Source organism: Amblyomma mixtum, chromosome 4 (assembly GCF_055824585.1).
Source record: "Amblyomma mixtum isolate Tamu chromosome 4, ASM5582458v1, whole genome shotgun sequence".
NCBI lineage: Eukaryota > Metazoa > Arthropoda > Arachnida > Ixodida > Ixodidae > Amblyomma > Amblyomma mixtum.
The window spans coordinates 134,189,055-134,198,439 of NC_143015.1; the positions used below are offsets into that span (position 1 = coordinate 134,189,055).

Genomic DNA, 9,385 nt, shown 5'->3' on the forward strand with positions numbered 1-9,385 from the left:
GGCTAGAATTTCTTTGGAGGAGAAATTCTAGAGGCCCGTGTACTGTGCGATGTCAGTGCACGTTAAAGAACCCCAGGTGGTCGAAATTTCCGGAGCCCTTCACTACGGCGTCTCTCATAGCCTTAGTCGCTTTGGGACGTTAAACCCCACAAAACCAAACCAAACCTATTCTCATCTGGGAACATTTTTTCCCAAGAGTGCACCCGTTTCATGCGCTAGACGCCTCCCACGGAGTGGGTGCTCTGTTCCCCGCTTGTTCAGTAGTTGTTCTTTGCAGGACCGCCACTTCATTGAGGCTCAGAAAACCGTGGGTAGTCTATCTCGCAGTACACTCTCGCTTGAGAAGTTGACGGCAAATATTTCAGCTTTTTCACTGTTTTATTGCCATGCTGCTATACAAATGCCCTTCTTTTAGTTCCAACACTCGTTGCCCTTGCTCACAGTAATATTTGGCGTTTTGCAGAGCAGCTCGAACATGTATTCACACACCCAGTGGAGGGTGTCAATGCGGTTGAATGTAGTCCAGCAGGTACAACTTGACCTCTCTGTAAGGCAGAATGAAGCATAAGGGCGCAGAGTCATTTTCCCTATAGACCCCAACATTCCCAGCAATTGGAACCCTTGCCCTGCGTAAGTAAACCTAATCGCCTCTGCTCAAAACTGTGTTTGTATTGAAAGCATGAGGACAACTGGGGAGTATTCGAGTGGAATAGTTTTTCCCACAGTCTGGGGCACCGGCTGAATCGATTTTGGTGGTGCATTTTTCTGGTTACTCGAACCTCCTGGCCGTTACACGTGTTTGCGAGGACAACATCAGGTGACCATAGAAAACCATAGGTTTTCTCTATATATTTTGTGCTTTTAAAAAATTTTTTCAGTTGTTAGTGAGCACTTCTGTTGTCGTCACTCTGTCTGCGTCCCTATCCTTGAGGTGCCACAGCAGTATGAATCCTTTTGTTTCTACGATTGCTGGGAAGCTATCTCTGAGTGCAATCGCGCAGAGGAAAGGCCCAGTGGCCACTAAAGAAGGATACCAGGAGTGGCTTAGGACGATAGGAGAAATAAATTCCTCTTGTTTGTACGATTGCCGTGAGGCTATCTCTTAGTGCACTCGACAAGAGGAAAAGCGGAGTGCTTCTACGCAATCTGCTCGTTTGTCTGTCCACTCAATCCAACGTTTCTTGCTTCGAGCTCCTCACTGGTGTGGGCGCAGTAAAGTGTTTATGAAAGGTTTCGTCTTGCAAAAGTCCGTCACGGATCACTCGACGCCACAGTAAAAGGGGATTAGGGCTCACAAGCATCCCTGTGGCTGATCAGAAACGAGCCACTAAGCAGGGGAGAAGTTTGGATTCCACACACAGTTAGTTTTTCGCCGGAAAAAAAAGCAATATGTTGTTATTGTTAGCTACCACAACAATGGAACGCTATATTTCTTTTATCGTGTGCCGAAAACAAGATGACGTGAATTGCGCCACATTGCCGAAAAATGACTTTTCTCTGAAGGGGTTGCCTCCGAAGGAAAAATACCTCCATTTTGCCGCTGGCTGGTGCGGCTTCAACGAAAGATCTGGTTATATGCAACCCACAGTTCGCTATGACGCCGATTGTGTGGTGTGGTTCCTTTCCTTTCCGACACGCATCATACCTTTTCTTGCCTTTATTTCGTCCTTTCTGTGTGTTTCTTACCCTAAGCGTGATGAACCAAAAGAGACAAAACTCGCTACCTTTTTGTCTATTTGTTCATCTCGGGCTAGACTTGATGATGTCAAGGTACCATTTTGAATTTTGATCGTTAATTTTTCTACCTTGTGTTGCTTTTTCTTTTCTGCAGCCTTTAAGCTTTCTAGCTGTTCTAAAAAAGAGCGGATATTGCGCTTTAAAACGACAAGATTACACTGGCTGTCCTTACTGTAAGCTTATTGAACTTGGCTTGCAATGTCTTGCTGGACTGTCGACGACGATGATGTGCGTTTAAAATGTCTGAAAAATTTACGTTGAACGAAGCGTTAAGGAAGGATTAACTTACCATTTATCGCCGGGTATTCATCGCCGAGTATTATACAGTTGTGGGTGATGTGCAAGATGGTATACTTGTGTCGAAAATTTGGTGGCCGCTTTTTGCCAGCTGAAAAAAAAATCAGTGCCCAGTTAAATAAAAAAATAAAAAAGAAAAGAGCCGGTTTATTCTCGAAAAGATTGATGTCCGTTGTCGTGGTTCTATAATAGGAAGTGGCCGGAACTTACTGCCGAAAAAGTCGCCCTTCTTCGTTACCGCACTAAGTATGGCACTCATCTTAATTGTAGGCACAGTTCAGCCTTTTAAACATACCTTTTGACGCAAGCCTACGTTTTCATCATTTGCATTTTCCTCAAATGATCATAACCTATAGCGAAAATAAAAAAAAAATTACCGACGATTACGTTACTTCCTAATGCGAAATTTGAGCGCAGCAAATAAGCTGTTTCACCTTTTCGATAGATTGAGGCAAAGAAATCGAGCAACACATGTATGCGCTATCACAGAATTTTTTTTTTATTTTTCACACGTATTCCTTTAACAAAGACTCCACTAACAGTTCTTGACAGTCATGAAGGAAGCTTTGTGGTCGGAGAAATAGACTGATATATGTTCGACTTGGTACACCAATGCTTGATTCTCAAAGACGAGATCTATACAAGTGCCTCGCGAGGTTGTCACAACCGTGGGACGCGTTACGAGCGAGAGGAACGGGATGTTCTCCCGCATAAGTGTTAGGAAATTGCTGTTTGTCTTTATGTCAACATTAAAGTCCCCCACTACTAACATCGGTGTGGATCGATGGACGGTTAATGCGAGTTGCAGGAAGTGCACGACGTCTTTCGTGAGTGCGGTAGGGGCGAAGTAGGCAGCTACTACCAGCAAGCCGTTGGGCAACTTTGCGGCGCACAGTTCGCCAACTTCATGTGACGTGCCAAACATTTCGACTGGTATTGCAGAGAGACCTGTGCGCAAGTAGATAGCGACTCCCGCCGCTCTGTTGTGGTCTCTGCGAGCACCACAGCAGTATAGGAAATCTATGATTTCGAGAGGCTCTTCGGGATCCATCCAGGTTTCAGCAAAGCAAAGTACAGAGGAATGGCGCAGAATGTGATCGTGGTGTACGTCCTTGGCATGTGCGGCAAGGGAGCGTACGTTAAGAATGTGGTTGTGAATGATGAATCAAGTGCTGCCAGCGAATGACGCGTCCATTGGCTGTCTGCGTGTGTTACTGATGTTTGGTTAACATGTTAAGCTTCGCCTGTAAGAGTGGAACGCGACAGCGTCTGGCAACGCTGCCAGGGAGTCCACAGAACGCCATCGCCAATTCGGCTGTACGCCTTGCTTGACGGTAAATTTATTTTTTGAGGAAAGGAAATGTATCTCTCTCTCTCGCATATCTGGGTGACACCTTCACCTCGCCGTAAGGGAAAGGGGGAAGATGGGAGTGAACGAAGACGCCGTATTAGCTAGACGCGCCTTTGTTCATTCCAAACCATTCAGCTGGCATTACGGAGTGGCTAGCGTGCTCGTATCGCACTCCGGAGACCCTGGTTCGATTCCTCAACTCGACCAATTTTGTTCTCGGTTTTATTGATTTATGCGGTCTAACTAGAAAGGTTAATTAGGCTATTTCATATTTATAATATTGTATTTCTACCCATCGTGTTCTGTCATTAACCTGTCAATTGTCGGAACTGTCTAGGATGTTCGACACAACGTATATGAAACGAGCAACGTCTTACCGAGTGGGGAAGTGCGTGGTGGTGGAGGGAACGCGGCTTCGTACTTATGTCGCTGTATTGTTCATTTGCCTGTTCGAGGGACTGTGGTCCCTTTTATGTACTTGTGGGTCCAATAAATTTCTCTTTATCTGTTTTTTTTTCAGCAGCGTCTCCTTCCGCGGACGCTGTTGTCGCTGCGGCGCGCGTCTTTCTTTTCTACTGACCTCTTCATTCTCCTCTATATTAGTTAAGCTAATTGATTAATTAAGCAATTAACTAAACTCAGTCCAACTTAATTGCAGCATCACTATACGATCCCTTTGATTGGTTGCATGGTTCCTAGCCAAAGTACAATTGGCCCCATTTGAAATTCGCGCACTGTGACGTCACGAGCATTTCGACCAATTGAAAAGCGTGACATTGGGGGCGGAGCTGGTTACGAGGCCGACGCCGACGCCGACGCGAAACCCAGGAACGGACGCCAAAGAGCTGCGCTCTAAAACTGCCTTTGGCTTAGCTAAGGTTAAGCCTGATCTGGAAGCGAAAAGCTGCGGCGATGGTTGTGGTTTAGCTTGAGGTTATACTAAAGGTTATACCTAGGGTATAGCTTTCTGGCTTTCCCGAAACATACTGTCGTAGCTATGACAAGTTTGTACGGAGGCCGAGGAGGAGACGCGCGTGTAGTGCCTACAGTGCTGTCTTAGAAGGTTCCTTTAGAGACTTGTACTGTGGTGTTCTTCCTTTCGGGTGTACACCAAGATATGAGAGACAGGCATTTCCTTTCCTTAAACGCAATTTTCATTTCATTTTATTTAATTTAAGTCCCTTACGGAGCAGTTCGGATATCCACCGAGATATGAGAGAGACAGGCGTCGTTTCCTTAAAACCAATTTTCTTTTCATTTTCCTTCTGTTACGGCGCGGTTCGGGTGTCCACCAAGATATGTTTAAGCATGAAATGCTTTTTGGTGACGTCACGCCGAGACCGAGAGCCATCATCCGGGCACTGAATTCCACTCATCCGGGCTCTGAAATGAGTACATCCGGGCACCGTACGAGACTTAACGAGATTCAACGAGACTCTCTAAGCCTTCCTACGGGACCGGCATACAAGCGCCGGTTGCTCTCCAAACGAGTCACAAAAAATAACTGCTGCCAGTGTCTTCTCAATGTTTATCAAGATATCAGTCGAGCTGTGCATTTGATAATGCACGGAATTATAATTTCCGATTTCTAATAACGCGTGGAAAAAGCACATACATGCCACAATACACTTCGTTGTCATACGTGATCTGTTAGGGGCTTTGAGAGAAGGCCGCTTAGAGAAAGAGGGCGAGAAGGGCTTTCGGCGGAAAACTTTCGCTCCCTCGTCGTGTCCGCGTACGCTTCTGCATCGTCCTGGATTTCAATGCCGCCACCGTCACAGCTGCTTAAGCCGAGCAATGGAGCATGTGTTAGGCCCGTAAACATTTCATGCTTACTCTACTCTCGGTTACGGGAGAGGCGCAATTTTTTTTTTCCTGGCGCACTGTTTGTCTTTCACTTATTTTTTATGAGTGATATTTTATTCTTGTCATGTCTTTTATTATTTTTGTCACAAGCGGCGGCGGCGACCACCTGCGCCGTGCGTGACGTCACTCGGTTTCGCGCATGCGCAGAACTGGCAAATCTGGGCTCCGGCTCATGCAAAGCGCGGTGTTGACTAGCCTAGTGAAGGTTTTCGCTTCAAAAGCTTTCGCCTCCATGCACTTTAGACAGTCAGAGCGCTACCTGAATTTTAAGGCGAAAGCCGTCAATGTATGATACTGTCGTGACCAAGACGTGTTGGCAAATTTGTCCGCGTTTCAGATTGGGCGAAATGGTCGTGACGTCACTGCGCGCATTTTGACGGGTGTCCACCGAAACATGTGAGACATTTACTGCGGAATTTCCTTTCCTCAAATTCAACTTTCGACTGGTGTCCACCGAGATATGTGAGACAGTTACTGCGTAATTTCCTTTCCTCAATTACAATTTTCACTTTCTTCATTACAGCCCCTCTTACTTCTTTCACTCCTACTTCCTCCCTTCCTGTACGGTGCGGTTCAGGTGTCCACCGAGATGACAGAGAATTACAGCGCCATTTCCTTTCCTCAAAAAGCGTTGCGTTCAAAGTGCAACGCATCGCGCCGAACGGGTGGTGACGTTCCGTGGACACCCTGGCAGCGCTACCACACGTTGTCGCGTTCCACTCCTAAAGGCAAAGATTAAGCAGCATTAATTGGCAGTTAATTAATGCACCAACAGAATGTGAAGGGAACAATCGCGTAGCAGAATGCAGCACTCAGGCTTTCGCCTTTCACCACTTTAGCCGCTAAAGTTCCTCGCAATTCTTTTATTGCGAAAGCTATACTAGTTGCACTTTCAGCCCGTCGCTACAGTACACTGTACCGTCGCGTAGCGAGGCCGGTAGCTACCATATTAGCATATTGGATTGGATTGGATTGAATTGAATTGAATTGTATAACCGAAGCACCACCACCAGCTACACTACCAGCTGAACCACGGCGTAGCTACGGACATTGCTTTCGCAATTACCGGGTTTAACCAAGCTAAACCACGGCCATTCTTTTTAAACAGTCCCCACCTTGGTGCAAACATCAATCAACATGGTCATTGTTCGCGTGTTGGAACCGAAAGCACGCAGCACCGGTGCCTCAATCCCATATTGCAAAACACGCGTATAAGCACTTATTACACCTGCAACCCATGTCCTCTCAATTATTCCGTATTTTACTGACGCCCACATAAGCAATCTTCGCAATTCGTTCTTGATTGTGCCCAATGATATTATTCTTAATAGGATGGTGAAGTATAGAAAAAAAATTCAGGGGGGCGCTTTGTTGACCTAAAGTACGGTGAAGCGAAAGCCTTAAGCGCAGTGTTGCTGCTTGTGTCACTGATGTGTGGTTAAGACGTTGAGCTTCGCCTCTGAGTGTGGAACGCGACAGCGTCTCACAACGCTGCCAGGCAGTCCACAGAACGCCATCACCCGTTCGGCTCTATGCCTTGCTCGTCGGTAAATTGGTTTTTGACGAAAGGAAATGTACCTGTCTCGCATATCTCGGTGGACACCTGGACCTCGCCCTAAGGGAAGGGAGGAAGATGGGAGTGAACGAAGACGACGTATTCACTAGACGAGCCTTTGTTCATTCCAAACCATCCAGCTGGCATGGCGGCTTTATTTATTTATCTAGTCTGAATGGAAAGGTTAATTAGGCTAATTGGTTAATTAAGCAAGCAACTAAGCTCAGTCCCAGTTACTTGGAGCATCACTGTACGATCCATTTAATTGGTTGCATTATTACTAGCCAAAGTATAATTGGCCTCGTTTGAAATTCGTGCACTGTGGCGTACCGGCCATTTCGACCAATTGAAAAGCGTGACATTTCTGTCGACAACTCCTGCTTACAGTGATGAGGCATTAAAGGCATTAAATGTGAGTAATACGGATCAGTAAATAAATAAAGCGCAAGCACATGTCCAGCATGAAAGACCACATCAAAGCGATTTTTTTCAATTTTTTTCGGCAAACACGAAAATAGGCCAGGCCATAAGGACAAATATACACAATCCATTACATGTACAGATGAGACTATTTCAGGTACGAATTCCGAAAGTTTCTTAGTACTGGCCAGCGGAACCTTCCTTACCTATGAGTGTCTCACCTCAGCTACGTTCACAGTAGCCCCAGAAAATGTGCTTTCTTATGCGCACAAAAATTCACCCACTGGCGCGCACCATGCAGTTACTGCCTGCACTGTCTAAAGGCATCGGCAAATCGCTCAGCTGCTGAAGATTTTAAGGCGGAAGCCTTTAATGCCTCATCGCTGTAAGCAGGAATTGTCGACAGAAATGTCACGCTTTTCAATTGGTCGAAATGGTCGTTGACGTCACAGTGCGCGAATTTCAAACGGGGCCAATTGTACTTTGGCTAGTAACCATGCAGCCAATTAAAGGGATGGTACAGTGATGCTTCAAGTAAGTGCGACTGACATTAGTTAATTGCTTACTTAACCAATTAGCCTAATTAACTTTTCTAGTCAGGCCAGATAAATAAATAAATCCGAGTAGGAAATTGGTCGAGTTTGGGAATCGAACCAGGGTCTCTAGAGTGCGAGACGAGCACACTAACCCCTCCGCCATGCCAGCCGGCTGGTTTGGAATGAACAAAGGCGCGTCTAGTGAATAGGGTGTCTTCCTTCACTCCCATCTTCCTCCCTTCCCGTTACGACAAGGCTTAGGTGTCCACCGAGATATGAGAGAGAGAGAGAGAGAAAACTTTATTTACAAAGGAATTCGGGGCACGCCCCAGGGTCCCCGCACGACCCCACTGCACTCAAGTGTTTATGTTCCTGAGGTCCATAACACTGGCAGCACGGCCGGTGGCGATGGTCTGCACGGCCGGGTCCTCCGAATGCAGCAGGGTCTCCCAGTCCTCCCAGGTCTTCAGGTTCTCTAGGTCCCGCGGGGGAGGGTCCGCCGGGCAGAGGGAAAGGATGTGGAGGGAAGAAGCGAAGGGTTCTGGGCATAGGGCGCAAGCAGGAGTGGGGAAGGAGGGATGATAGTGGGTTAGGGTAAGTGGCGACGGGAGAGTATGTGTTTGTAATCTGCGCCAGAGTGTTGCGTGTCTGTTATCTAGGGATATGAGAGACAGATACATTTCCTTTCCTCAAAAACCAATTTACCCACAAGCACGGCGTAGAGTTGAACGGGCGATGGCGTTTTGTGGACTCCCTGGAAGCGTTGCAAGGCGCTCTCGCGTTCCACTCTTAGATGCGAAGCTTAACATCTTAGCCATACATTTTCAACCATTTCAAGCCATACATTTTTAGGCCAACTAAGTGCCGCTCTCAATTTTTCTTCGTTGCTTAACAGAAATAAAACAGCAAAGTACTTACATTCGCTCTTTACTGTAATGTATGCATCTTTTCTCGGCCCTTTCGAGTATTCCAAATTCAATTCTAGATTGTATTTTCTGCAAGGTAAATTTAGACGTACTGTTAGCCTCTCTGGCATATTCTTGGCAGTAAAATGCGTTACTTCATTGTCATTTTTTTCACGTCATCCCTTAGAAGCTGCATCGAAAATAGCAGCGACCAATGCGGCAGGATCAAATCAAAAGAAAAAGAAGTGAGTCGTAAATAAACACCCCTTGCCTTAATCCTTGTACTTATCCGTGCATTTTGCGGTAATTCCAGTTCGTACTCGCATTTCGAACCAGTTTTAAACTAGAAGCTCCAAACCACATTAGCACGTTAAAGCACCAAAATTAAGCAGATGTACGTCCGATATTCAAAGACAGTAATGACTCCGAGTAGTTCTAATAATAGTAATAGCGTAAACTGATAATAACAGCCATATTAATTATTGATTACTAGTAAATAACAACCGGAGTAAACGAGGTTGTCACCAAATTGGCAGAGGTCAGCCGACGTTTGGTGGAAAAGTAACGCAATACTGCGTCGACTCCTTTCGAAAAAAACGAGCAACCGTAGTTAGTAAGGCGTTGGTGGGAAGCAGAACGATACACAATGAAGAAAACAAGCGGCATCAGTAGCACTACTGATGAGGAATGTCCGAGTGACTGCGTAGCGGTTAGCACA

At 46.1% G+C, this 9,385-nt stretch overlaps 1 long non-coding RNA gene across 1 annotated transcript; it reads right to left on the minus strand.

The window, feature by feature from the left end:
* Positions 1–411: 411 nt before the first annotated feature.
* Positions 412–8,760, minus strand: LOC149348296 (uncharacterized). The gene is made up of 3 exons (XR_016292242.1): positions 8,681–8,760; positions 2,027–2,125; positions 412–545 (listed from the first exon to the last, which is right to left on the minus strand). It is a non-coding gene; the product is annotated as an uncharacterized LOC149348296 (long non-coding RNA).
* Positions 8,761–9,385: the final 625 nt, after the last annotated feature.